Here is a 27,762-nt window from a genome sequence, read left to right on the forward strand (position 1 = left end):
GTCCTTGTAAAATGAGATTCAGGGCTTCCTGTTTGTTTAGGCCAGTCTGGTTCATTTTTGCTCCATGCAACCAAATGCAATCCTAAAATACCTAGCTTAATTAGACAGTGGTTTTCTGAATCCCTCATCCGAATCCTTCCAGCTACTTCCATGGTGAGACTGGAGACCAACTGTTGTATGTTGTCTGCTTTTATCTGTGCTTAGAATTGACATTATAAATATTAAAAGGCTAAAGTTATCTTGAGGGGTATCTCCTCTCAGGTAGGCTAAAATGTTTGGTAGGAAGAAATGGAGAAGCAATGCTTTCTGTTGGTCGTTGTTTGATCCATTTCCTGCCTTTAATGCCCCTTAACTGCTCTTTTGGAAAATGCTTTGGGGTTTACTCCTTCCCTGTTCATATCTACCATATGCCATCCTCAACACCCCCTCCCACCCTGCCTGCCTTTCACTGTGGGTTACCACAGATGCATAGCTCTCTGGACACATCTTACAATCTATTTTTATTTTATTTTATTTTGTTATTTTTTTTTTGAGACAGAGTCTCACTCTGTCACCCAGGCTGGAGTGCAGTGGCGTGATCTCGGCTCACTGCAACCGCTGCTTCCTGGGTCCAAGCGATTCTCCTGCCTCAGCCTCCCAAGTAGCTGGGACTACAGGTGTGCTACCACACCTGGATAATTTTTGTATTTTTTAGTAGAGACAGGGTTTCACCATGTTGGCTGGTCTTGAACTCCTGACCTCAGGTGATCTGCCTGCCTTGGCCTCCCAAAGTGCTGGGATTATAGGCATGAGCCACCATAACTGACCTTACAGTCTATTTTAGAGCTGAAAAACCTGAGAGATAGTTTACTTCAATTCTATCAATCGTTTCACTGAAGAGGAAACAAGAAGAAAAGATAGTAAAAAAAATTGCCCAGTTGAAAACCTTTAAATACAGCAAGACTTGTTGGCAGTCAATTGTGTGTAACAAACACAAATTACAATGGTAAACATTTATGGCACGTTTTCTACATGCCAGACCTAGTGCTAGACATCATTTATGCTTTATCAATATTTAATCCTCCCAACACCACCATGAGGAAGGACTTATAAGCATCTTCATTTATAGATGAGGAAACTCAGGCACAGAAAGGTGAAATAACTTCTCAAGGTCACATACCTAGATCTGCTTCCCTTCAGGAGAGGCTGAGAGGTGGAGTACTGAGTTGCTCAGCCTTCAGCATGAAGGATGTCAAGCAAATCAACCCATGGCATTTGTCAGAATGGAGACTGAAGCCGGGCATGGTGGCTCATGCCTGTAATCCCAGCATTTTGGGAGGCCGAGGCGGGAGAATTGCTTGAGCTCAGGAGTTCGAGATCAGCTTGGGCAACATAGAGAGACCCCGTCTCTACAAAATATACAAAAATTAGCAGGGTGTGACGGTGCACACCTGTAATCTCAGCTACTTGGGAGGCTGAGGCAGAAGAATTGCTTGAATCTGGGAGATGGAGTTTGCAGTGAGCCAAGATCGTGCCACTGCACTCAAGCCTGGGCAATAGAATAGGACTCTGTCTCAATTAAAAAAAAAAAAAAAGGAGATGGAAATAATGTATAATTAGTTTATCACAGATCAATAAAAATTTTTAAAAATTATTCGGTCACATATTAATCACTTATAGGTAGTTTGAGGGCAGTAAGATTTTTATTCATTCACTCAACAAATGTGAGGCTATTATATTTCAGGCATTAAGCCAGACCCTGAGAATATAACATGATACAAGTTCCAATTCTTTCCTTCGAGAGACTTACAGTCTATTGGTAGGGGGTGAGAAGTAAACAGGCAATGGTTGGGCGCGGTGGCTCATGCCTATGATCCCAGCACATTGGGAGGCCTGGGCGAGTGGATCATCTGAGCTCAGGAGTTCAATACCAGTCTGGGCAACATGGTGAAGCCCCGTCTCTACCAAAACTACAGAAAATTAGGACATGGTGGCATGTTCCCATAGTCTCAGCTACTCAAGAGGCTGAGGGGAGGATCACTTAAACTCGGGAGATGGAGGTTGTAGTGAACCGAGATCATACCACTGCACTCCACCCTGGGCGACAGAGTGAGACTCTCAAAAAAAAAAAAAAAAAAAGTTTTCTTATTTTGGATTTGAAACAGAGAAATATGTTGAATTTACTGCATTCGTGTGCATCTGCCTGTGTTTGTTGAAAACCTTTTATGGCCGAGTAGGATGTGCAATAGAGTTTGTGCTGACAAATAATGCACTTCATTTCCTGGGCTTATACATACAAAACTAAAACTGTTCCTGCCCTTTCTAGAAGGTCAAAGGCGCCACTCTGAAGGACATCTCTCTAAGCCCAATTACAAGACAATTTTACCACAGTTGAAAGCATTTTTCTAAAAATATAAAAAAACATTGCAGCGACTGCTCTGTGCCACATTAAAGTTGTGACACAAACATAATGGCAGGTAATTATGTAAATGGAAGCTCCTCCGATTGTGCTAAATATTAATGATGGTCCTTGTGTTCTTTGATTCATTTTTGTGCTCAGATCCATTAACATGTTTGTGACTGCCCTTTCTAGACAAATGTGGAGGAAGAATAAGCCCCACTTTCAGCATCATCTCCGATAATAATGAGTCTCTGCAATAGAGTTCAGAATATGACACAAAGTACATATGCAATAAATATGAAAAAAATAGGCATGCTGAAAAGATGAGGCTCTTTTTACTCCTTAATACCAAATTTATCTGCAACAAATAGAGAACATTTAACTTGATTGAATTCCAAGATTTCAATTCCTGAGTCTGATTGTGATCTACGTTTGACTTTTCCAGATGACGCATTTATCAATTACTTAGAGTATTAGAAAAAGTCGTGAGTTAATTCTATTTTTTTGGGGGGGGGGATGGAGTCTTGCTCTGTCACCTAGGTTAAGTGCAGTGGTACGATCTTGGCTCACTGCAACCTTCGTCTCCTGGGTTTGAGCAATTCTCCTGCCTCAGCCTCTTGAGTAGCTGGGATTACAGGTACCCAGCACCATGCCCGGCTAATTTTTGTTATTTTTTTTTTTTTAGTAGAGACAGAGTTTCACCATGTTGGCCAGGCTGGTCTCGAACTCCTGACCTCGTGATCCACCTGCCTCGGCCTCCCAAAGTGCTGGGATTACAGGTGTGAGCCACCACGGCAGGCCTCTATTTTTTAAAATGCTGTTACCTTGTTGAGAGGAAAAAGTAGTTCCCTGTGATTAACTCTATTGAATGCAAAGTTATTGTTAAATTAGTGAATTTTTCTTAAAGTTCATAGCTGAAATGAAAATAGTGTATGTGGTTCCTATTCTTCACTTTGAACAGTAATGATTTATTATTTTTAGTGCTTTTCTTCCTCTTCCTCCTCCTCTTCCCTTTTCTTCTTAAGATCTGTCTGTGCCATTTAGCATCAGTGTGACTTTGAGCTATTCATTCTCCCTAAGATCCCATTTTCTACACTTAGAATCTATAGAATGTAGGCAAGTAATTCTACCACAAGGGATTGTTATGAGGATCAAGGCATATATACACCACGGAGTACTATGCAGCCATAAAAAAGGATGAGTTCATGTCCTTTGCAGGGATATGGATGAAGCTGGAAACCATCATCCTCAGCAAACGAACACATGAACAGAAAACCAAACACTGCATGTTCTCACTCGTAAGTGGGAGTTGAACAAAGAGAACACATGGATACAGGGAGGGGATCATCACACACCCAGGCCTGTTGGGGGATGGGGGCCCAGGGGAGGGATAGCAGTAGGAGAAATATCTAATGTAGATGGCAGGTTGATGGGTGCAGCAACCACCATGGCACATGTATACCTATGTAACAAACCTGCACATTCTGCACGTGTGTCCCATAACTTTATAATAAAAAAAGATAATATGAGTGAAAGCATTTTACACAATATTGGGCATATATTAAGTTCTCAGTGGAACATAAACTAAGTCACTGCTCTTTAGAAAGCAGAGGTAACATCTCAAAGTTAAGTGAAGGTAAGAATGGTGACAGACATTAAGTTCTTTTCATGATATGATGTTTTTGTTCCTTTCTTCTAAAGTGGGAACTGTCAACAAGATTATAACTGTCTTTACACACTTAATTTCAGGAAAGTTAATGAGGATTCGAAAGAAATTTAAAGTAGCAAAATGAGTGATTGCTATATGCTGTATTATTATGCTGTATTTTTCCTTTCTGATAGAATTTTCCTTTCTAAGTTTTAATAGTAAGAGATCCCACATTACTTTACTTTAAAAATGTCAAATTAAATATAGTTTCGAGCCTCCAGTCTCTAAGGTTGGCAGGCTGTGAATCTGTAGGATCATCCATGGACCTATATAAAAAAAATGAGACTTTGAAGCGTGGTTGCAACTGTGTTTGCCACTGCTGCTTTCAGGCTCTGCCTTCCTCTCTATGGGAACCTGCTGCTTTCAGGCTCTGCCTTCCTCTCTATGGGAACCTGCTCCTTTCAGGCTCTGCCTTCCTCTCAATGGGAACTAAACCTTAACTTTTCAGATTCTCCCAATTGTCTTCTCCTTTATCTCACTTGGCTGGTGCCTCACCTGAACCTCATTGCCCCTCCATTTCAGGTTTGAATGGTACACTATCTGGCAGTGTGTGGGATTTGATTGCCTGAGTGCCACCGACAGGCTAGATGGTGGTGAAATACCGAAGTTCAGGAGTATTAGCTCCTTATGGAGTGAACCTTGACCAATGGTAAGTAGGAGATAGGAGGAGCCAGGAAAAACGACCTGTTTTTTGCTTTTGTTTTTGTTCTTTGGTTCTTGTGGATGGCTATAAGGTACAATTCCTTCTTTGCAGACCATATTGGAAAAGACCCTCATACCAAATGAACAAACTTGCAGAGCAACCTGCAATCTCTCTTCATGATTTATGAAATGGTATCCAGCTATTAACTTATGGCATTATGTGGTTTCACCTCTTTCCCAGCCTCCTCTCCCTGTTTTCCTTACCTTTATTTACATCTCCTAAATAATCTTTGCCTTAGGTTCTGCTCTATGGAAAACTGGGCTAAGACATGACATCCCACAGTCATTCCCCTATCAAGTGCAACAGGGAAGTGGGGCATGAATCTTTGCTATAAGAAAGAATGCCTCCCTCTGAGTTGCTCCCTTCCTAGTCTTGGAATATTCATCCTTCAGACATGAATAGATAATTCTCAAAAGAAGATATACAAATGGCTAAGAAACTTATGAAAAAATGCTCAACATCACTAATGATCAGGGAAATGCAAATCAAAACCGCAATGCAAAACCACCTTACTCCTGTAAGAATGGTCATAATAAAAAAAAAAAAAAAAAATAGATGTTGGCGTGGATGCAGTAAACAGGGAACACGTCTACACTGCCGGTGGGAATGTAAACTAGTACGGCAGCTATGGAAAACAGTGTGGAGATTCCTTAAAGAACTAAAGGTAGAACTACCATTTGATCCAGCAGTCCCACTACTGGGTATCTACCCAGAGGAAAAGAAGCCATTATACGAAAAAGATACTTGTACATGCATGTTTATAGCGGCACAATTCACAATTGCAAAAGTGTGGAACCAACCCAAATGCCCAGCAATCAATGAGTTGATAAACAAACTGTGGTGTGGCCAGGCACAGTGGCTCATGCCTGTAATCCCAGCACTTTGGAAGGCTGAGGCAGGCAGATCACCTGAGGTCAAGAGTTCAAGACCAGCCCGGCCAACATGGCAAAACCCCATCTCTACTAAAAATACAAAAATTAGCTGGGTGTGGTGGTGGCTGCCTGTAATTCCAGCTACTCGGAGGCTGAGACGGGAGAATCACTTGAACCTGGGAGGCAGAGGTTGCAGTGAGCTGAGATTGTGCCACTGCACTCCAGTCTAGGCAACAGAGCAAGACTCTGTCTAAAAAAAAAAGAAACTGTAGTCTGTCTATCTATATCTATCTATCTATATATGATGGAATACTACTCAGCCATAAAAAGGAATGAATTAATGGCATTTGCAGCGACCTGGATGAGATTGTAGACTTTTATTCTAAGTGAAGTAATTCAGGAATGGAAAACCAAACATAGTATATTTTCACTCATAAGTGGGAGCTAAGCTATGAGGATGCAAAGGCATAAGAATGATACAATGGACTTTCGGGACTCGGGGGAAAGGATGGGAACGGGGTGAGGGATAAAAGACTATAAATTGAGTGCAGTATATACTGCTCAGGTGATGGGTGCACCCAAATCTCACAAATCACCACTAAAGAACTTAAGTAACCAAACAGCTCCTGTTCCCCAATAACCTATGGAAATAATTTTTTTTTTTTTTAAATAATGTTTATCTTTCCAAGAGTAGGACAGGTTCTTTCCTCGACCTGAACCCTCGGCACCAGCCTTTCTTAATGAATTCAGATTCCCAAACAAAGCCTGGGTGAAGACTTGTCATCAAGGGACTTCACATGATCTATTTTTACCCCTGAGCACCAAAGTCATGAATTACTTCTTGTGGTAGAGAAGATCAGACTTGGGACTCAAGCTTAAACATTGTCTTAAGGTGAAGAAGGGAAAAAATACTTGTTTCTTATATCTCTGAGAATACAACAGAAAAGAATTTCTCCTTTGGTTATCTTTCTATATGAGCAGCTCTCTGTTTCAGTGCCCCACATAGGAATGCAAGCAACTGATGAATAAAAGAAATTCATTTAAATCCCACAGAATGCTTCAAAAGTGCCAGTAGTTTTCCCTAGCTTTCTGGGACTCAAAAATTTGTACTTTCTCTATGGAAATAGAAACTTCAAATGTAATTTGCCAAAGCTGGCTAAAGGCAAACCTCCTGCATGGGAAAGAACTGCTTCTCTGTTCCTTTTCTCCTCAAAGGTGGGATGAGAAAGTAATCTAGAAAAAAGGAGTAAAAACTCCATATCACAAAAAGATCAATTCTCTCTACATTTTTGGATCTATTCAAACAAATTCTAAAGTTCATGTGAGAAAATAAACATTCAAGAATTGCCAGGATAATTTGGAAGGGAAGGCATAAGAAAACTCACGCAACCTAGAAAAAATAAAGCTCGTCTCAAAGTTATAGTCATTTAATAGTGTGATACATGCTGGTAGAACAGGCAAGAGTCCAGAAATAAAGTCAGATCCATGTGGGGGAAATAAGCCCTTTTAAGTGTGGCTGGTCCTGATGCAAACTGAGGCAACCTTTTTGGAGGACAGTTTCTTGTTGTTGTTTTTTTTTCTTTTTCTAAGCAATATCTAGCTAACTTAAAAATGTACATGTTCAGCCGGGCGCGGTGGCTCAAGCCTGTAATCCCAGCACTTTGGGAGGCCGAGACGGGTGGATCACGAGGTCAGGAGATCGAGACCATCCTGGCTAACACGGTGAAACCCCGTCTCTACTAAAAAATACAAAAAAATTAGCCGGGCGAGGTGGCGGGCGCCTGTAGTCCCAGCTACTCGGGAGGCTGAGGCAGGAGAATGGCGTGAACCCGGGAGGCGGAGCTTGCAGTGAGCTGAGATCTGGCCACAGCACTCCAGCCTGGGCGGCAGAGCGAGACTCCGTCTCAAAAAAAAAAAAAAAAAAAAAAAAAAATGTACATGTTCTGTTTAGCAGTTTTATTTTTAGGAATTTTTCATATACATATCCTCAGAAACATTCAGATATGTCTAGCATGTACAGATGTATTTGTTATAACATTTTTGTAATAGCAAAATAACAAAAACAAAAATAAAAGCCAACAAAATGTAAATGTCCTAAAGCAGACAACAATTAGGTTAAACAGTTAAGTAAATGATGAAATAGCCATATGACGGTTTATTAAGCAGTCATTTAACAATTTATGAGGCAGCTTTACAAACATTGATATGGCTTAACTGCCAAGAAAGTTTCAGTGAACAAACCAAGGAGTAGAACATATAAAAAGAAATGCACACACGCAGACATATACATACGTACACATACATATATACATATACACACAAATATATCCATGTGTGTGTTTAGGGCAGTCGGACTTTCCTGTTCTAAGATGAAATGAGTTGAAAACATTCCTAGGAATTTCCTTTTGATAGCTCTAGCAAAAGCCTCTAGTTCACAGCTAGCCCTTCTTGTTCTTTACCCCTGAATCTCACACCTTTGGGCTGGTAACTAAATATGTAAGTATATTTATATTTCAAAGAGATGAAACAAATTTGCCTGGTTAAAAATTTAAGCTTATATAAATATTTCAAGTAACAATGCTTACATTATGGGCTTATCTTGGTTTACAACATATATTAATAGCAAAAACACTGGAAAATATTTGTATCTACATTTCTGAAAATATTTCTTTGTTAAGAGATTAAAAACATTTCCCATTTCTTTGCAAGAGAACAATTTATTATCCTTTAAAGTTTGTTGTTTTTCATATTTCCTTTTGTAGATTTTAAGATTTCAAAATCACATTACTCAGCCTGTTTATGTGGCTTAGTTTTTTTTTTCTTCTCATATTGCTACATTTTTAAAAATAAGCCAGAAAGACTCTATCTGCTGATATTTGAAATGAGATGTCGGTGACCATCTTAAGGAAGGGAGCATATTAATACATGAACTAATGAGGAAGGACCTATCACTGGGAATAGTAGAATAAAGTAAATAATTCTTACTTATAATCTTACATCAAATATGTAATTTTTCTGAAGCTACATATAAGTTGATTAAACACATCAGAATCTCAATTGCAATTTGCCCTGGGTTCTCGCATATCTGCAAAGTTTTACTCAACCACATTCAGTACTTTCCAGAAACTACTGTTTTTGGAAGCACTGACCTCAGACAAATGATGGTTTTCTGGTCAATTATTAGACCAAAGTTTAATTGCTTCATTTCATTTCCCATTTTTGGTTCAGCTTTTCTGATGTAGTCTGATTTGTCATTTAGTACCATCATTAGCTGAGTAAGTAGTAGAACCTAAAAATAATGGAACTGAAGAAAATGTTAAGAATTCTTTTCTTAAAGCCTCACCTTGAATAGAAACCACACAGATAGTAATTGTCTAATCTAACATTTATTGTGGAGCACATGTCTTACGAGTTGTTAATAAGTGTCCATAATAAAAGAGTTTCATGGTGAAATTGTCTCTTGCCAATTTGAAATTCACAATAGCATACTAAAGGTGCTGAGATATTCTGTACAAAGAAATCAATCTTTGTTTAACTCAATTTTCTTTGTATTTATTTGGCCATGGAAATCCTTGTCTTTTTTTCTTTTCTTTTTTTTTTTTTTTTTTTTTTTTTGAGACAAAGTCTTGCTCTGTCACCCAGGCTGGAGTGCAGTGGTGCAATCTCGGCTCACTGCAACCTTTGCCTCCCAGGTTCAAGAGATTCTCCTGCCTCAGCCTCTCGATAGCTGGCATTACAGGTGTCTGCCACCACGCCCGGCTAATTTTATTTTGGACTTTTAGTAGAGACGGGGTTTCGCCATGTTGCCCAGGCTAGTCTTGAACTCCTGAACTCAAGTGATCCATCCACCTCGGCCTCCCAAAGTGCCTGAGATTACAGGTGTGAACCACCGCACCTGGCCCACCATGGAAATCCTTTTCTGCATCAGGAAACCTTTTGGAAACATGCTGTGGTCTCATTAAGTATAGATATCTGCAGTCTTCCGTATATTCTGCTACCATGTCCATTTATCATGCATTATTGACTCGACTGCTGATCTAGTCTGACATTTTTTGTGTCCAGCTGTCCTCCCTTACCCTCGTCCCATCACTACCCCTACAATGATATTCTTCTTCAATAGATCATGCACTAAGATGCGCACTTTCCTCAATGTGAGATCCCTGCTGGCCGCTGACATCTTCTTTCAAATATCAGCAGTCTTTTTGGCTTGTAAAAAATGGAAAAATATGGGAAATGACAAAAACTCTGACTCCCATCTGCTTTTGCTGTCACACTGTCACTGGAGACTGTTTGTCACTTGGGAACGTGATAAGCACACTCAGCTGGTGCTGCAGAACGCCTGGCCCTGTGCTCCCCACCTACTGGCCATCTGAGGCAGGCAGAGGAGGTGAGCCCCAGATTATATCCTGAGAGGCGGCATTCGCTGTGATTAGAACTCCTGGCAATACATATAAAACAACTCTGATTCGAATTTCATGTTTTATATGTTGTCTGCTGACCTCACTTTACAATTAGGCTGAAGTGTGCGCGGGTATAATGTGACACTAAGCTTCGGTCCTGCAGCCTGAAGAGGTGGGGTGGAAGCTGAACTTGTACTGAACGAGTCTGCTTCCTGTTCAGTTGGTATGAATATGCTATTCAGCAGGAAAAAAAAAGACACAAAAGAAACAACAACAACAACAAAAATCACCAACAAAAATCCCTTTCCATTAAGATTTAAGTGGCCTGACTGAAATCTAGCCTGGTCTTGCCGCTGCCAGGACCTCCACACATCAGCGTCTGTGTATGTCCATCCCTGGGTATCCTCCACTGGCTTTTGGCAGGATGGGCTGTGTTAAGGAAGTGGCCAGAGAAACCAAGAATGGGTGATGGACAGGAAGTATCTAACTGTGAGGACCTACGTAAGCCACTGGATTTCCCTTGTCATCTTCACTGTCTGACCTCTAAAAAGTCCCCTCCATCACTCTTTCTGCTGTGATCTTCAGACAGATATTCCATCTCATTATCCATTACTTTCCTGGACCAGCCCACTAAAAATCTTGTTTTGATGTCTCTGCCAAGGCAGAGCTATGACTCACAGATAACAGACGTTATAAATCATACACTTAGTATTTTTCAAGTGAGAAAGTGTCTGGCACCGTGGAGCTCTCTCTCAAAGCTCCATTTGACTAAATCTAGCTAGAAGGATTCATCTGAGAGTTTCTTTTTTTTTTTTCTTTCTCCTATTAACAAGAAAATTATCTTAAGCATCAATTTTAAGAATCAAATAAGCTGAAGAAGGAATTAAAATAGCGTCAACATTTGTAAAGTTTGGGAGGGAAGTAGGACATGTCAAAAATTGGAAGTTGTGTCAATAATTTGGTAACCTGCGAGTATTGTGTAATCTAACTCTGACCCATAGGCAGTGTCGAATGCTGTGTCTGCTTGAATGAAAACTGAGGTTGCAATGTCAACCAATCTCAGTGCTTGCTGTTTTAGAAATTCCACCTGCAAAACCGGTCTTGGTAGGAACTTTAACCATAGTAATAAACCATCTGATTACTTGTTTGTATCCATACACCAAGTTGGAGATGCCTGGGGCTCTGTCACAGTTTTCTTCCCCTTCTGATACAGAATGAAAAGAAAAGCAATGGAAGTTTGTTTCGTTCTGCAAGTGCTCCTAGCACTCCATGTAACATGATCCAATGAAATATGGAATTTGATCTGGGATTTCCCATTTGAGCGCTTGCTCACCAGGTGCAGTGAGAAGGCCTTGTCATAACTTAACCCGGGTTTTTCCTTTGGTTCTTTTTTCACTGCTATCATATTATTAGAGGCTTTATGTTTTGCATCTCTAGTTTCCCTCTTCATAGCCAATGATTATGAAATCATGTACTTGGTCAATTTCCTAGAAATTTGGCATGAGCATGATTCAGACTAAGAAAAATAAGTTTTCTTTCCTCTTCAATATTAACATATAGAAATCTTTTCTCACTTAATACGTAGCTTTAGAGATTTTCACTTACCTACACAGTAACATTTTATAGTGCAGGGGAAAAAGGTCCATTTTTCTGAGCAGAGAAAGAAGAGATGTGGAGCCTAGAGGGAATTATTTCTTGAGTGATGTGTGGTCAGCCTTATTCAATTACTATGAAGAGAGTGGAGTTTGGCAGGAGGTGACTCAAATGGTGTTAAGAATTCTTCTAGTCTGTAGGAGGGAAATATACTTCCTCTTAAGAAGTATAAATGCTCCTTGCCTTATCAGTTATGTCCTGATAAACCCATTTGTAAGTTGAACACATTGTAAGTAAAATATGCATTTAATACACCTAACCTACTGAAAATCATAGTTTAGCCTAGCCTACCTTAAATGTGCTTGGAATGCTTACACTAGCCTACAATTGGGCAAAGTCATCTAACACAAAGTTTATGTTATAATAAAGTTTTGAATGTTAGGTCACTGTACTGAAAGTGACAAATAGAAGTTGTATGGGTGTTCAAGGTACAATTTCTACTGAGCACATTTTGCTTTTGCACCATTGTAAAGTTGAAAAATTCTGTCAATCCATTGTAAGTCGGGGACCATCTGTATTTGAGGTAGAACCTCAAACATGGATAGTAATGACGGGAATGAATGAACACTCAGTTCCCATCATGAGTTGTAGTGTCTGCTTCATATTCTTGCATTTTATTTATTTATTTATTTAACTGACAAGTTTTGCCAACCTTTAATTATTTCCTGGGTTTTTACACAGAAGATAGAGCATTCTGTGGATAAATATAGGGAATAACTTTTTTTCTTATTTTTTAATTATACCTTAAGTTCTGGGGTACATGTGCAGAACATGCAGGTTTGTTACATAGGTATACATGTGCCATGGTGGTTTGCTGCACCCATCAATCAACCTGGTTCCTGAATATTTGAAGATAAGTATTCCTGGTATTACTCCAATAGCTAAGAAGAGAATCTGCCTTAAGGCAATGCTTGAAGGTTGGGCAGGACAGTGAAAAGGAGGTAGGAGTTTAGAAGGAGAACTTGATTCCTTCTCTGAGTTTAGGGAAAAACACGTAAAACATTATGCTAGAGACTGATGCTGGAGAAGCCCAAAGAGAGTTTTCTCATTGGGTGGGGAAAGCTCTGGGCTTGGCACTTAGGAGGCTAAGATTCTAGTCCTGGATCTACCACTGGCTAACTGTGAGCCCTAACTTCCTGCTTATGAGATAAGGAGATCCAAGGAGAATGATTGTCAAGATTTCTGTAACTTTTGTTTTTCAGCACAACTATGTGGCTATGTGGCAAATAGAGCTACACAATTTCCAGATTTGCTCTCTATATGGCCAGTGAGAAGTCAGTATTGTTCTTCTAACAGAAAACAACAACAACAACAAAAACGCTCATTTCCTCAGAGATTGAAATTGCATGTATAATATTTATTTTGTCACAATTTCTCATTTCAGATGAGATCCAGGGCATAAATATTCACATGCAAATGGGTCTAAGTTTTAGTAGAAAGTATCATACTGAGAATCTTACTGGGCCCATGCCTGTAATCCCAGAACTTTGGGAGGCCAAGGTGGACAGATCACGAGGTCAGGAATTTAAGTCCGGCCTGGCCAATATGGTGAAACCCCATCTCTACTAAAAATACAAAAATTAGCTGGGCCTGGTGGCACATGCCTGTAGTCCCAGCTATTCAGGAGGCTGAGGCAGGAGAATTGCTTGAACCTGGAAGGCGGAGGTTGTAGTGAGCCGAGATCGCTCCCCACTGCACTCCAGCCTGGGCAACAGAGTGAGACTCTGTCTCAAGAAAAACAAAAACAAAAACAAAGAAACAAACAAAACAAACAAAAAAATGGTGTCAATGGAAATTTAAGTAAGAAAGAGAGATCCAGTAGATTTTAATCAGATAAATAACATAGATTTATAACTAGCCACAAATGAAAATTTGAGAGTAATTACTAAAGTAAAATAAGCATCCATTTTTAACTTTTAGTGTTTATTTATCACTCTAAATAGTATTCTCTTGCGGATACTTTTGTTCTCTTTCAGTTCGCTATGTATAGGACTTGGCAGGCTGCATTTTTTTTTTCTGGAATTGCAAATTTGCTTTATTCAAAATCTAAGTATAATGAAATTTACTTCTATATACCTTTTCAGTACCCAAGAGAATTTTGGTTCCAAAAGATATTAATTGCACAAGATAAAAATCTCTCCTGCGAGAGGTGAAACACATGCTTTACTAGCTTTTCCTCCCTTGACTTTAAACTTCTGGAAAGTTGATTCCCTGTCCTCCCAACTATTTCTGGTAGTCCCCAAGGGGAGTTAGTTATATATGTTGTGTTCAGTTTCCATGTGTCTTTCTCCCTGATTCTCATCTTTTTTTCTATTTTCTTTTTCTTTTTTTTTCCTATTGCAACATCTTCGTGCTGGGTATCTCCGTCTCTGACAGCCACTGTGCTTGATATTGTGGGACCTCTTAGTCACTTTTGCTACTCCTGGGAGGATGACGGTCTTCTGTTGGGAACTGCCTTTGCTGAATTACTGGAGCCCCATAGGTGCTGCAGGAGGTGGTGTTCTGTTGTGATCATATGTCAGAGAGTGCTATTTTCCCTTTATGGTCTAAATGTTTGTGTCTTCGAGAATTTATACGTTGAAACCTAATCCCAATATAATGGATATTTGGAGGCAGGACGTTTGGGAGTTGATTAGGCCATGAGTATGAGTGCTCATGAATGAGGTCTGTGTCATTGTAAGAAGATGCCATGGAGTTAGCTAAATCTCTTTCTGCCATGTGAAGGTACAAGGAGTACTTGGCAGTCTGCAACCCAAAAGAGAGCCCTCACTGGAACCTGACCATGCTGGCACCCTGATCTTGGACTTCCAGCCTCCAGACCTGTGAGAAATAAATTTCTGTTCTTTTTAAGCCACCAGTCTATGGTAATTTGTTAAAGCAGTCCCAGTGGACTAAGGCATGCCTATGTGGATGTTACTGTCTGTTAAACTGGTACAAAATCACTGCTGCTTGTGCCCCAACAGAACTCTTGGTAAAAAAAAAAAAAGTACTTTTTAATTTCTTGAGTGCTACCTTTCACCATAAGACTCGGGCACAAGTCTACCGGGGATTAGGTTGGGAGGTATATGCTGTGTTAGAGTCGAAAACTGTTTCTCCTCTCTGACAACCAAATCATTGTCATACCTAACTCTTCTCTTAGATTTGGAGGCTTCTCAGGTCCCCATTCACATAAATTTGAGGCATACCCTTCTTCCCAGTTCACAGACATGGAAAATGTGTCTGAAATTCATAGAAGCAGACAATTTATAATACAATCTGAAGCCCCCTTCTTATACAAGGATAAATAGAGAAATGAAGAAAAAAGATGTCAACTGTAAAGGTGATGAAGCATACGGCAGAGAAGCAGAAGAGTGTTCTGCAATAATGCCACCCGAAACATCAAAAATGTTTTGGGAATATTAATCTTAGAACATAAATCTAGAGACAGCTGGGAGGGGAGAAAGAAGGAGTGTTTGAGAGAGACCAGCTGAGACAGATCAAGAGGAAGGGAGTGGGAGGCAGGATCTATATTGGAGGTGAGACTCGGGGTATAGGAGTCAGTAATTCCTGGGTCTTGCAATTATAAAAGCATTGATGATACACCGTTATTCACTTACCAATTGACAAAGATTCAAGAAGTAATAATACTCAATTTGGCGAAGGGTATGGTAAGAGGAACTCTCCTTCACAGCTAATTTATGGGTTTGCTTTGTAATCCCTTTGTTTCCTTTCAATTTTCATTGATAACACTTCTTTTATACACAATAGAAAGTTAGAAGTAAACTATTTCTCTATGCATTATCCCAGGCAGAAATTTAGGTCAGAGCTTTACCAAAGCAGATGCTTTTGTTTGATCTTTTCATATATTTAACAGTGCTTTATGAATAATGACATGTCTATAACTGGGAGAAATATTAACTGATTTTCACATATGGTGGATGACTGTGCTGTGTGCTTCTTCCGCTTCTCTGTAGAAAGCACTGTGAGTCAGACTCAGTTTCTTGAAAGCATTTAGAGCCTTAGGAACACATTTCTCTTTAGGCTTTTGGTTCTAACAGAACAAAGTAGATAGAGAATTGTAATGGCCTCCATTAAATTGTCTGTGATTAAATAAATGGCTTCACAAATACCATTTTCTAATTATTAAGGAAATTGCTTAAATAATTTACTTTCAGATATGATTCAGAAAGAAACATTTGTGCCATTGCACTGGAATAAAAATAGTTTCTGTTGTTAATATGATGGTGCCAAAGGGTTTTTTCCTTATGCATTTAAAACCAATTTTGCAGATTTGCTTAGTTCATTAATTGATTCCCAAATATGGCTTTCTGAGTGGGAGAAAATCAGAAATGCATTATATTTTAATGACTGGATGAGAAAGGGAAGGACTCCAAGAGTAAATTGTAATGGGTGTTATCTACATTTATCAAGTGAGCACATTCATTCTTTTATAAATAGAATCTTTAACTTTATTTTCTTGGCAATGAATAAATATAGAAAGAAAGTAATACTTGCTGAAACAAATGAGTCCATATATATCACTCCAGAATATGTCCAGAATATGGTTAGTATCATATTGCTCCCTGTTTATTTGGGAAAGGAAAGGAATACTTTTTCTTTTTTTTTTTTTTTAAGACAGGGTCTCAGTCTGTCATCGTCCAGGCTGGAATGCAGTGGTGCGATAAGGGCTCACTGCAGCCTCAATCTCCTGGGCTCAAGCGATCCTCCCACCTCAGCTTCCCAAGTAACTAGGACCACAGGCACGTGCCAGTGGATTTAATTTTTAAGTGTCAATTTGACTGGATTAAGGAATATCTGGAAACCTGGTAAAGCATTATTTTGGGTGGGTCTGTGAGGGTGTTTCTGGAGGAGATTAGTGTGTAAGTCTGAGTAGATTAAGTAGGGAAGATCTTGCTGCAGTGTTGGTGGGCACCATTCAATTGGCTGGGAGCCTGGCAAAACAAATACAAGAGGTGAATTAGTCTCTGTTTGAGAGCTGGGATTGACTTGCTGGCCTGGCCTTTGAACTCCAGGACTTACATCAGTGGCCGCTCTGATCCTGAGGCTTTTGGCCTGAGCTATGCTACCAGCATCCCAGGGTCCCCAGCTTTTAGATGGCCTGTCATCGAACTTTGCAGCCACCACAATCACATGAGGTGCCAATTCCCCTAATAAACCCTCTCTCATATATATACATTCCTATCCTATTGGTTCTGTCTCTCTGGAGAACCCTGACTTTTGGTACTGGGGAAATCAAATACCATTTCTTTGTCAACCTAAGTAACAGAGAGAGGCTCTCTGAAAGAAAAGATGTTCATTTGGGAATAGAGCTTTGCAACGTGAACATGCATGCCACAGAATACTATGTGCGTATTCAGGGAGGTAAAGGAAGACACAGGTTTTTAAAGGAAAAAAATGTGGAGGTTTACATAATTGTTTTGAAATAATTATCCTTGACTACAAAGATCAATAACAAGTGTGATGCCAGTCTGAAGTCAAGTAGGCAATTTCTGGACAGATGTCCTTGCAGAAGTACTTTTTGTTTAAAGTTGCAATGACTTTTGTGCAACTTTGTGGTTTTTGTAATCTTTTCCATGATCAGGCGTACAAGCTTGAGAACCCTCCTTTCATGGTCTTCCCTGGCTGTGTTTGTTAGGGTTTTCTTGACATGAGTGACTCCATTTGATTCTGACAACTTTCACAACCTACTTAATATATTTCTCACAACACAATGAAAGAGATTTGTGAAACTGTTCCTTTGTAGGAAGGCTGTGATAAGTATATGAGGCTACTTAATGATGAAAGAAAAAAGTTTAAAAGCTAATCGTTATTGGTGCCATGAAAGCAGAAAATCACTTAATTATGACAGCCAAGCAATAGCCAGACTTTCAAATGGATAGCATATACATATAAAATTTGTAGACCACAACCAATCTTCAAATACAAGTGCAGAGAGTGTTTTGAAGATCACAGAAGAAGTGAAAATGCAGATAAAAAATATAATAAATCTCCTTTGCCAAATTACTCCATCAGGTACAACTTCTGCCCCTTCACACATAGCACCATGTTTGCCTTCGAAAGACGCTCATCATAAGAGAATAAAAAGAACTTGGCAAGCTCAGTGACCTTCTGAACCGAAGATACTTGTGTTATAAGGTTCCTCCAGTGTTGCAAAGTACATTAAATGGTGAACTATTTTTGATTAGGGATTTGACTGTCAAAGAAAATAGACTTCTTATAATCACCACTAAATCTGACATAGAAAAACTAGCACATGCCTCACTTTGGCGAATGGATGGTACTTTCAAAACTGTCCCCAGCTTTTTTTTTTTTTTAATTTAATCAAGTATATACAATTCATGCCCCTGTTGGATTAGAAAATTCTAGAACTTATTAACTCATATAGATATTAATGACTGGAAAAATCAAAACACTTTATAAGTAGTTATTTAAAGACTTGGAGGACTTTGCAGAAGAAAATATATTTCAATTGAATCTCCAAACCATAATGACTGATTTGGAATTAGGTACAATCAAGGCTCCTAAAATTGAGTTTCAAAGTGTTACCAAATAGTTTGATTTTTCTATTTAGGCCAATGCATTTGGTGGACAATCCAGATGAGTTTATTGGTCATGCAGAATGACAATGACGAAAACGTCAGTTTAAAAATGAGTCATTTGCCTTCATTGGCATTCCTTCTAGCTGATGACATTCTGGGAGCTTTTTATGAATTAAAACTGCATTTTCCTGAAGAAGCTAGCAAAGTTACTGACTGTAAGTTGTCAGCAATATTTTTTTTTTTTTTTTTGCTATTTGGTGTGTGTTCATCTTTGCATCATTTCCAAAACTGGTGGTAGAAATCGTGTGGAGACAGAGAGTTTGAATTTGTTTTATGCACTTTTTGCAAATGTAACTCCACCAAAGTGTGTTACTACAATGTTGACTTTGTGTAAGTGTTGTGCATGTATAGATGTTGAAACTTCCTCAGCAATGAAGAGATGTCCTTTTCGTACATCTGTATTTATATAAGATAAATTTTCTCGAGATCTTGGCTCTTTGGGTGATTGCGTACATGGTGAGACTTACCTCGGTTTTTGATCAATCTCATCAAAAGACTTAGATTGCTCATCACAATATTTTAGATGACCACAGTTATAAAGCTGAGTACACACAATTTCCAACCATAGTGATTATGTATTTATACATTTCCCTTTTTGATCTGTTTATGGATATGGTTTGTCTGCTCATAACTCTTATCCCAGTGCGACTGTCATGGTATACCTGAGTATTTATGCTTGCAAAAATACATACGTTACTATTGCCTATTTTATTGTGTAAAGTGGCCTATGAAGTGTTTTGTCATGTTTTTATATGTTCTCAAATAAATCCCTTTTTAAAAATATAAATAAAACTTTTAAAGATTTTTTTTAGGTTTTTTCAGAATTACATTTTCAGGATGTTGATCTTTTGGGATTTCAGCATTAAGGATAACGGCGTTCAGGATTGTGTTTTTTGGGATTCTATTTGGCTCCCCATATGGTCACATTCTTATTGGAACCCTTTCTTCTTCTAGCTTCCACAGCCCCAGTCTCTGGGTTTGCTTCATTTATTTGTTTTTCTTTTTCACATCTCTAATCCTTCTTCAGGTCCATTTTCCTGTGTTTTCTGTACTTGCTGTCCTCAAATTCCATAGGACTCCAAGTGTGGCCCAAGAACAAGCTGCATCAGCAACACTGGGAGCTCTTATTATAAATGTAGAATTCAGGCCTCACCCCAGATCTACTGAATCGGAAACTGCAAGCATTTTAAAAAGATCCTCACGTGATCCACTTGCACATTCAGGTTTGAGGAGCAGTGTTCTAGATGCTGGTGCTCTCTAAGGTTCCGTTTGTCTGTTTCTCTCTCTCTCTCTCTCTCTCTTTTAAGGTTCTGTCTGTCTATTTCTCTCTCTCTCTCTCTCTCTCTCTTTTGAGATGGAGTTTCGCTCTTGTTGCCCAAGCTGGAGTGCAATGGCACGATTGTATTTTTAGTAGAAACAGGGTTTCACCATGTTAGCCAGGCTGGTCTCAAACTCCCGACCTCAGGATATCCACCCGCCTCAGCCTCCCAAAGTACTGGCATTACAGGTGTGAGCCACAGCTCCTGACCCTGTTTCTCTCTTTTTATGGGCAGTCACATCTGCACCAGACTTTGATATTTACATCCTTATGACTTTCAGAGTAACTCCAGCTAGATACAATTTTTGAGTGCCAGGCATTTATTCAGATTTGCTTAACTGCTTTCATATCCCATAGGCACCATGAACTAAATATGTCTAATATTGTACTAATTTTCATTTTCTCCTCTATCTGCCTAGGCACTCAAACCAGAAACCCATTATTCTTGATTCCTCCTTCTCCCATCAGTGGTAGAATATACTAATAGAGAAGCATCCGCTATATAGAATACCATGGGAAAATTTGAAATTAAATGCTTCTATTTTATCATAAGTCAAATTTTCCCCTTCCTTTCACCCAAAATAAGAAATAGAAAAATTCAGTTGAGGTCGGCTGTCAGATGTGATTTGCTTGCAGATTCCTGAGAGAAAGAATAAGAAAGCATGCAGTGTTTCCATTGGAAAACACTTGCAAATTTGATACAAGCTAGCTCTTTTCATTTGCTTCTAATAGTTTGAAATCAGAGCAGAGGAAGAACTAAATCCTAAACAAGTCAATTAAGAGTGGAAGTGGAGGGCCTCTCTTAATGCAAGCGATGGCAAAAATGTATTCCCCCTGCCATCCCTTCTGACCGCTAGGAAAAGGAACTATCTGTAATACTTTGGGAGTTTACCGGATGTTGTTATTTCTTGATTCTTAAAGCTATATGCTTTCAGGAGCAAAAGTTTATGTTGAATTTTCTTATTCTAGGACTTGTGTTGCCCTCTGAATGACATCTAGATTTGAGTTAACCTTTTTGTAATTACACGTGTGGGGTTGGAGACTGCTGTTTGCCTACTGATATCCTGCATCCCCTTCTCCTCAAGGACAGAACTGTGACCTGATTTGAGGTGGCCTCTCTCCCCTGCAGTCTTTAGCACACTGAGCAGCTGGAGAATGGCCACATACCACAGCATCTCCCTTCACCGCCCACTCCTGCCTCGCTCTGGAGTGAGCATCACCCCTGTGGTGCCCTCCAGCCCTGGGGACAGACTACTGCTGCTTGTCACCGTGTTCAGAAACCCCAGAGAAGCAAGTCGTTTCCCTTGACAAAGCTCCCACCAGCATCCCGGAGCCCCAGCACGCTGAGAAGCAGAGAGGTCTCTGTGTCCGCAAGGTGGGAGATGTGCTCCAGGCCCCCACCTCCGATTCTCTTTTCCGTAGAAACTATTAGAAAGCAAGCTTAGCATCTATGATCATCGTTCACCTGGATTTTTGTCTACATAGCCATTTGCTACCTGGACTGGATAATGAACCACCATCTGTAACTCAATTTGTATGGGGAAAGTGTGTTTGGCACTCCAAACATCTAATTTACTAAGCAACATTTGCAGCACTGCCTGTGTGTGTAAGTGGATTCCTGCCAGGGTATGTGGACTGAGATGAATCAGGAATCAAGAGCCTCGAAATGAAAAATGGATTTGATTCCTAAATATGGCTGTGACTATGCACAGGAACAGATTTAGAGAAGTAAAACCCATAGATGGTTGAATTCAGTAGAAAAAAAAAAACTAGCAATTTGATGTGATTCAACTATTTCCTCACTCACTCACTCTCCTGGAACCAGTGGTTTATCCTGTCTTTTAGCTAATGCTCCAAGATATCCTCCAATAGAAATGTAAATCAGGCCACCACTGAGTGATGAATGCATCTCCAGAAATGCTCCTGCACAATGAGTGTTGAGTAAGGGAACAGCAGTTCAATATCCCTCCTGTTACCTCACAGACATTTCTTTAAGAACTGGCTGAGAAGATATCTCAGTTTGACATGATGTTAAATCCTTTAAACCAGCATGCTACGCTAGACCACTATTATTCCTCTTTTTTTTTGTTTTTTTTTTTGAGATTGAGTTTCGCTCTTGTTCCCCAGGCTGGAGTGCAATAGCACGATCTTGGCTCACCGCAACCTCTGCCTCCTGGGTTGAAGCAGTTCTCCTGCCTCAGCTTCCCGAGCAGCTGGGACTACAGGCACCCACCCCCACGCCAGGCTAATTTTTTTTGTGTGTGTGTGGTTTGAGTAGAGACGGGGTTTCACCACAGTGGCCAGGCTTCTCTTGAACTCCTAACCTCAGGTGGTCTGCCCACCTCGGCCTCCCAAAGTGCTGGGGTTACAGACATGAGCCACCGCACCGGGCATTTTTTTTTTTTTTTTTGAATAGTAGAGCAAATAACTTGAAGGATACATGTTTTGTGGGATTCATCTGGGGTTTATTTCTTTGTAACTTCCCAGTTTCTTGTAACTGGCCAAATCTTTGGAAGGAGATTAGAAATACAAAGAAACAATACAGGAAAAATAGCAATTTTCTGTAGCTTTCACAAAGGGACTGAGAAGTAACAGCTGATCAAATAGGTGCAGATCAAGGAGGCCCAAACCAGAGGGGAACCAAAGAGAATATGATTTGCGTAGGTGATGGTGCCACAGATGGCCAGGGGCCTTGTCGCTTACTGGCTGTTTGGGCTTGGGCAAGACATTGAACATATTTAAGACTCATTTTCTTTCTCTGAAAATGGGGAGAATGATAACAAATGATATCTGCTGCTGTTGTTATTTGGCCAAAATAATCGTCCTAGGCTTGAAATGGTACTGATGAAAAGAAAGCATGTATAAGATCTAGTAGTTAATAGCACAACAGAGTGACTATAGTCAATAATAATTTAATTGTACATTTAAAAATAATTAAAATAGTAGAATTAGATTTTTCATAACACAAAGGATAAATGAGGTGATGGATACCTCATTTACCCTGATGTAATTATTGCACATTATATGCCTGTATCAAAATATCCCATATCCCCCATAAATGTATATACTTACTATGTACCCATAAAAATTAAAAACATTTTTAAAAGAAAATTCTTGTGTTTTAGAACATTATATTCGTTCTTTTGGGCTTTGATGGACCCACCAATTTGAAGTATATTCAGCATTTACTTTTGAGACCTGGCAGAAAAGATACTTTTAGAAAAGGAGACACTTGATTTTAAAAATGCACACTTTAAAGTTTATTCTTTTCTTCATAGCATCTTTGAGATTCTTCTTACTGCCTCTCTACCCTAAAAGAAGCATAATTGCACCAAAATCTCATCATTATTTTAAGAGGGGATTTCATATACTGCTTTACTTTGGCTTTAAGTGACTCCATCACCTTAAGTTTTACCGGAAAGATTGAGATGAAAATCAATTTGATACACTGTCATAACAAATCATATGACACAGTAGAGGCTCTTGACTTGTGGTCTTCCAAATTTTTTCTGCTGCAGGGTCTTGGGTCCTAATACCCATGAGGATGCTAGCATAGGGTTATTTACTGAAAGCAGGGATGCTGGGGCTAGGGAGACAAGTAGGATGGACAGATGTTCTTCTGTAGGTATAAAAGTTTGAGACACCAATTTGACATGCAAGTATAGACGCCATAGCCTTGAGCTATGAAGGTGGTTGAGCAGAGTAACTCCTTTAGCACTGTGTTCTTTGAAGTCCTAGAAACTTCTCAGAGGGCTTCCAGAGCACCGAGGTGGGGTGGGAGAGTGACTTTGGGTCTTCCCACCCTACCCTGCTTCAACCAGAGCACTTCTTATTCTGTTTCCTATCACGGCTTCCATGAAGCTTCATTTGGAGGAAAAAAAGAGAGACATTTCCATAACTTAATTTTTTAAAAAATCCACTGAATTGCAGAAAGGATAAAGTAGTGTCTGAATATACAAAATATGTAGATGTTATTTGTTTGAGAAACACAAAGATGTATTGTTTGACCGATCATCTAAACCAATGAATCTCTGGAATGGAAGACAGAGGGAGAGAGAGGAACAAAACTGTCACACAACTGCAGTTGGTAGTGGGATTATTTCATTGGCCTAATTCACTAGTCAACTGAATAATCAAACACTATATGCATCTCCCTAGATGACGTCAACAGTGACCTTTTCATGTATTTTTTTTTATTCTATGTGTCATGAATCCAGTACAATCTTAGAATACAGACATTATTTTATTCCTGTGCTGTGTTTCCAGGACTTGGCTAAACAATGAACCAGACATCATTTCTCTCTCTTCAGAACATGGAAGAAGAATTTGAAAAGTTAGAAGACCATATTAGATGCCTTTCTTCAACCAAAATTATTCACTCTCAAGAAAAATATGGGGTAAAATGCTAACAGATGAAACTGTTGAGTAAATTACCAAGAGTAAATCTAGGTCCCTAAATTGTGAAACAGTACAGAGTGTAATACCATTCCCTGTGTTCCTCTCCTTCCTTCTAATTCTGTCCCCCTCTCAAAGCACAGTTTTTGTCTTGCTTTCCTAACAATTTCCAAGAATACCTAACACTTCCCTGCCAGTGTACACACATAGCCTTGATTATGTGATTATGTTCCACTCCTTTGATATCTTCCCAACCCATTTGAAAACTTCGAAAACTAACGTCTATCTTATATGTTTTTATTCTTGAAGGGGGCATATACTAGGTATCTAATGAAAACATTGCCAATGCCCTCCAGATGGAGACCACGAGGAACACACATATACTTGAGCAAGGTCAGTTCATGACTCCTTGCAATGAGGGAGAACGCATACCATGTGACTAACTGTATGATTTGAGCTTGTGTTAGGAGACTTGAGGGAGAGTTTTAGAAAATGAGGCTTTGCTCTGGATTGAACAGTGCCAGGAAGTACAGTTAATTCTGTGTTTGGGTATTTTAACACATCCTATCTAGAAGGAAGGACAACTAGACTGAGGCTAAAGCTGTGATTGGTAAAACAGCAGCTGTCCCTCAGATTCATTAGGATAGGGGAATTTGGGTTATTTTTGTTGCTCCGACAAGGTTCATGTTTTTGTGTTTAGATATTATTATGGAGTGGTCTTGTTTTTGTCCTGGTCCATCATGGTCACGGAGTGGCCTTGTCTAGTGTTGATGTTCTGTGGAACTGTTTGTATCCTACAGGAGGGCACGAAGGCTAGCTATGAGCACCAGACTAGCACCCGCTGTTGAGGGCTGCCTTGCTCTTTCTCAGTATTGGATTGAATTGATTTTCAGCTGCAGTGTGCTTCATTAAAGATCCTTGTTTCATACACAAGGGTGGGTGGAAGGCATCCCGAGAGACAGGACCTCTGAGCTCTAATATCTGATCAGCCCTGTCTTACTTACACTGAAGACATTATATAATTTCTTTTCAAGGTTGCCTTTTGATCTGTAGAGGGAGTTGCCTTTAACTTCAAGAGTGTGTCCTAATTGTCCTAATTCTTTCCTTTAAGTGGAATTTCATCATCAGGATCAAAACCTAATTTCTTCTTTATGCTAACGAGGCTCTAGAAGCTAACCTTTAACATGTTTACCTCATTCTTTAAAGGGTCTAGGCTGCAGTGAGGGTGAACTGAAAACAATGCAGTCCTTTATGCCTGAGGACTGCTTTCTATATTCAACCAGTGTGGTCATTTCATGACATCAACACTGTTTGGAAGGTTTCGGTAAAAATCAGCACTGCATCTATTTGATCCAAACATACTTAACCCATTTGTTTAGTGGTTTGCAATAAATAATGACATTTGAGAAGTGGTTTATAATCCTTGTTGCACCGTAGAATCAAAGGCAAGCTTTTGAAAAGAGATCCTGTTTTAATTGGTCTGACGTGGGGCCCAAGCAGGTACTAATTTCTTTAAAGAAAAATACTCCACAGGCAATTCGAACAAGACTCACTGGGAAAAATAAAAGGATCTTTTGCCCCTAGTTGATAGTGTAAAGTATTCTTCGAGGACATCAAGGGAGCTTTGTGACTCTTGGTATCCGGGCTTGGTATAATTTGTCTTAAAATAATGGTAACACGTTTGCTTAGGCCAATGCGTTTTATGTGACTAGCTGTTGGAACAGCAATATTAAGTTAAAGACTCAATTGAAGAATGAGTCATCTTAAAACAAACAAAATTGGCTAGTTTCTCCAAGGCTTTGGTGAGTTAAAATAATTCTGCATCCGTGGTCATCCTCCCTGTCCTATAAACAGGATGAGGGAGCAGTGACGGTAAAAAAGGGAGCGCCAGTGTCTGGCGCAGGGTTGACAAGCAGACATATAAACAGAGTCTTGGGAGGAAGCTGTGTTTATAGCAACTGAAAGGGAAGCCCTAACCTCTGAAGTAAGTAGGGGATACTGGGGCCTATAAATAGCCTGGCAGGTTATTTCTAACATTTGATAAAAACTATTCACCAATAAATATTTTCTATTATGTATTATAATCATTGGTTTGACACCCCTGCAGCTGTCTATTGTACTTAGAGTTTCTGCAGAAATATAGACTGAGCAACATAACTTCCTACTGTATAAATAGCAATATGTTTCAAGCCACCAACTTACAGTACTAATACTCCGAAGGAGAAGGTGACAGAGTGTAAAAATTAACTTGTTTAACTCCACTGCATCTGTAAAGGCTAGCATCAAATGCCTTTAAAAGTGTACCTTTTAAAGATCCTTGGTAGTTGTTACCCTAGTGAAAAATATTTGTTGCAAAGAAAAGGCTAGACTAAGCAATGTTCTCTGAAACATTTAAAACAGCTGAAAATAAACATTTATGGATTGACTGATGTAGACACAGAAAGGTCTTGGACTCAAACCTTGTTAAGTTAATAAGTTAGGCTCCTGGGATACCTTCAACTGCATTCTAAAGGGAGACATGAAAAGTTTTATTATAGTGGAAGCATGCCATGTGATGTTGCCAATGTTGAAGATATTAACTTTCATTTTAGAAAATAAAAAGAGAAAATACCGTTGAGTGGTTAACATGAAAGACTCTGGAGCTAGACTTTTTGGGTTTAAATGCTAACTCCATCATGTACTATCTCTGTGTAATTTGGAGCAAGTTATTTAAGGTGTCTGTATTTCTTCCTCACCTATAAAATGGAGACAATAATGACATTCATAGAACTGTTGTGAGGATTAAATTATGTAATATAATAAAACACCTGGAACAGTGCCTGGCCCATAGTAAGCATTCGTTTTACATATCAGTTGCTTGGATTTTTGGTCCTTCAGAGAGAGTCAAATAGTTGTGGAATGAATTTCAATTGAGCAAGAAAACCTGCTGAAACAATGTTTGTATGTGGATCATTACTTTTCTGAAATTAAACCTGGTTCAGTGACAGTAAAATTTTATGCTAAGTATCTTGTCTAAGGAATAAGACTTAGAAAACCTTGAGACTGGGGCTGTGGTTTTTTCATCATTTGACCCTGTACTTCCCATGACTTCTGAAGGGGAACAATAATTTCTTTGAACAGAAATCTCTCTGTTTCCATCTCAAGATGGAAAAAAAAAAAAAAAATCACCCCAAGCCTAATTAAAACAATTTCAAAAGATTTTTGTTTACAGTGTGAATAATATTTAAGTATCTGTTACAGAAAGTGTTTTCATAAGCATGGAGGAGCCTCAAGGACAGAGAGAAGATCCGTAGCCCTTTGTCATGTACTTTTTTCATCTTCAGGGGTTTTACAAGGTTGACTTACGAAACTCACCAGTGCCTTCCTCCACTCATAGTACCCGGGGAGCCTGTAGGGAGTGTTTCCACACTGGGGCTGTCCACTGGCCTTTCTTAATAAAGGAAATTACACTGATTTATGATAGCACATGAGCTCAGATGCTAGAGAGTAAATGAAAAAGATTTTGAAGATATTTGTGTGTTCATATCTCAGGAGGCTATGTAATTAGTTCCACTCTGATTACCTTTAAATGATATGACACTGACATTGAAATGGAAGGTTCCATTATTTAGCAACCATTATTTAAGCAGTGATAACAGCAAAACTAAAAATGAATGTTTACCTGACATTTATTACATTCTGGCAAGGTTCTATGCTTTACATATTAGGCATTACTGGATTCATCCTCCCAACAA

General features: G+C 39.3%; 1 long non-coding RNA gene across 1 annotated transcript in view; it reads left to right on the top strand.

Annotated features, from left to right (window-relative positions):
- The window catches only part of LOC117097496, a 90,604-nt gene extending 68,892 nt beyond the window's left edge, over positions 1-21,712 (top strand). Inside the window, exon 5 of the long non-coding RNA XR_004442959.1 lies at positions 20,603-21,712. This is a non-coding gene — a long non-coding RNA (uncharacterized LOC117097496). The remainder of the gene's footprint in view (positions 1-20,602) is intronic.
- Positions 21,713-27,762: the final 6,050 nt, after the last annotated feature.

The sequence above is a fragment of the Trachypithecus francoisi genome, unplaced genomic scaffold (genome assembly GCF_009764315.1).
Source record: "Trachypithecus francoisi isolate TF-2019V2 unplaced genomic scaffold, Tfra_2.0 Lachesis_group15, whole genome shotgun sequence".
Classification (NCBI taxonomy): Eukaryota; Metazoa; Chordata; class Mammalia; order Primates; family Cercopithecidae; genus Trachypithecus; species Trachypithecus francoisi.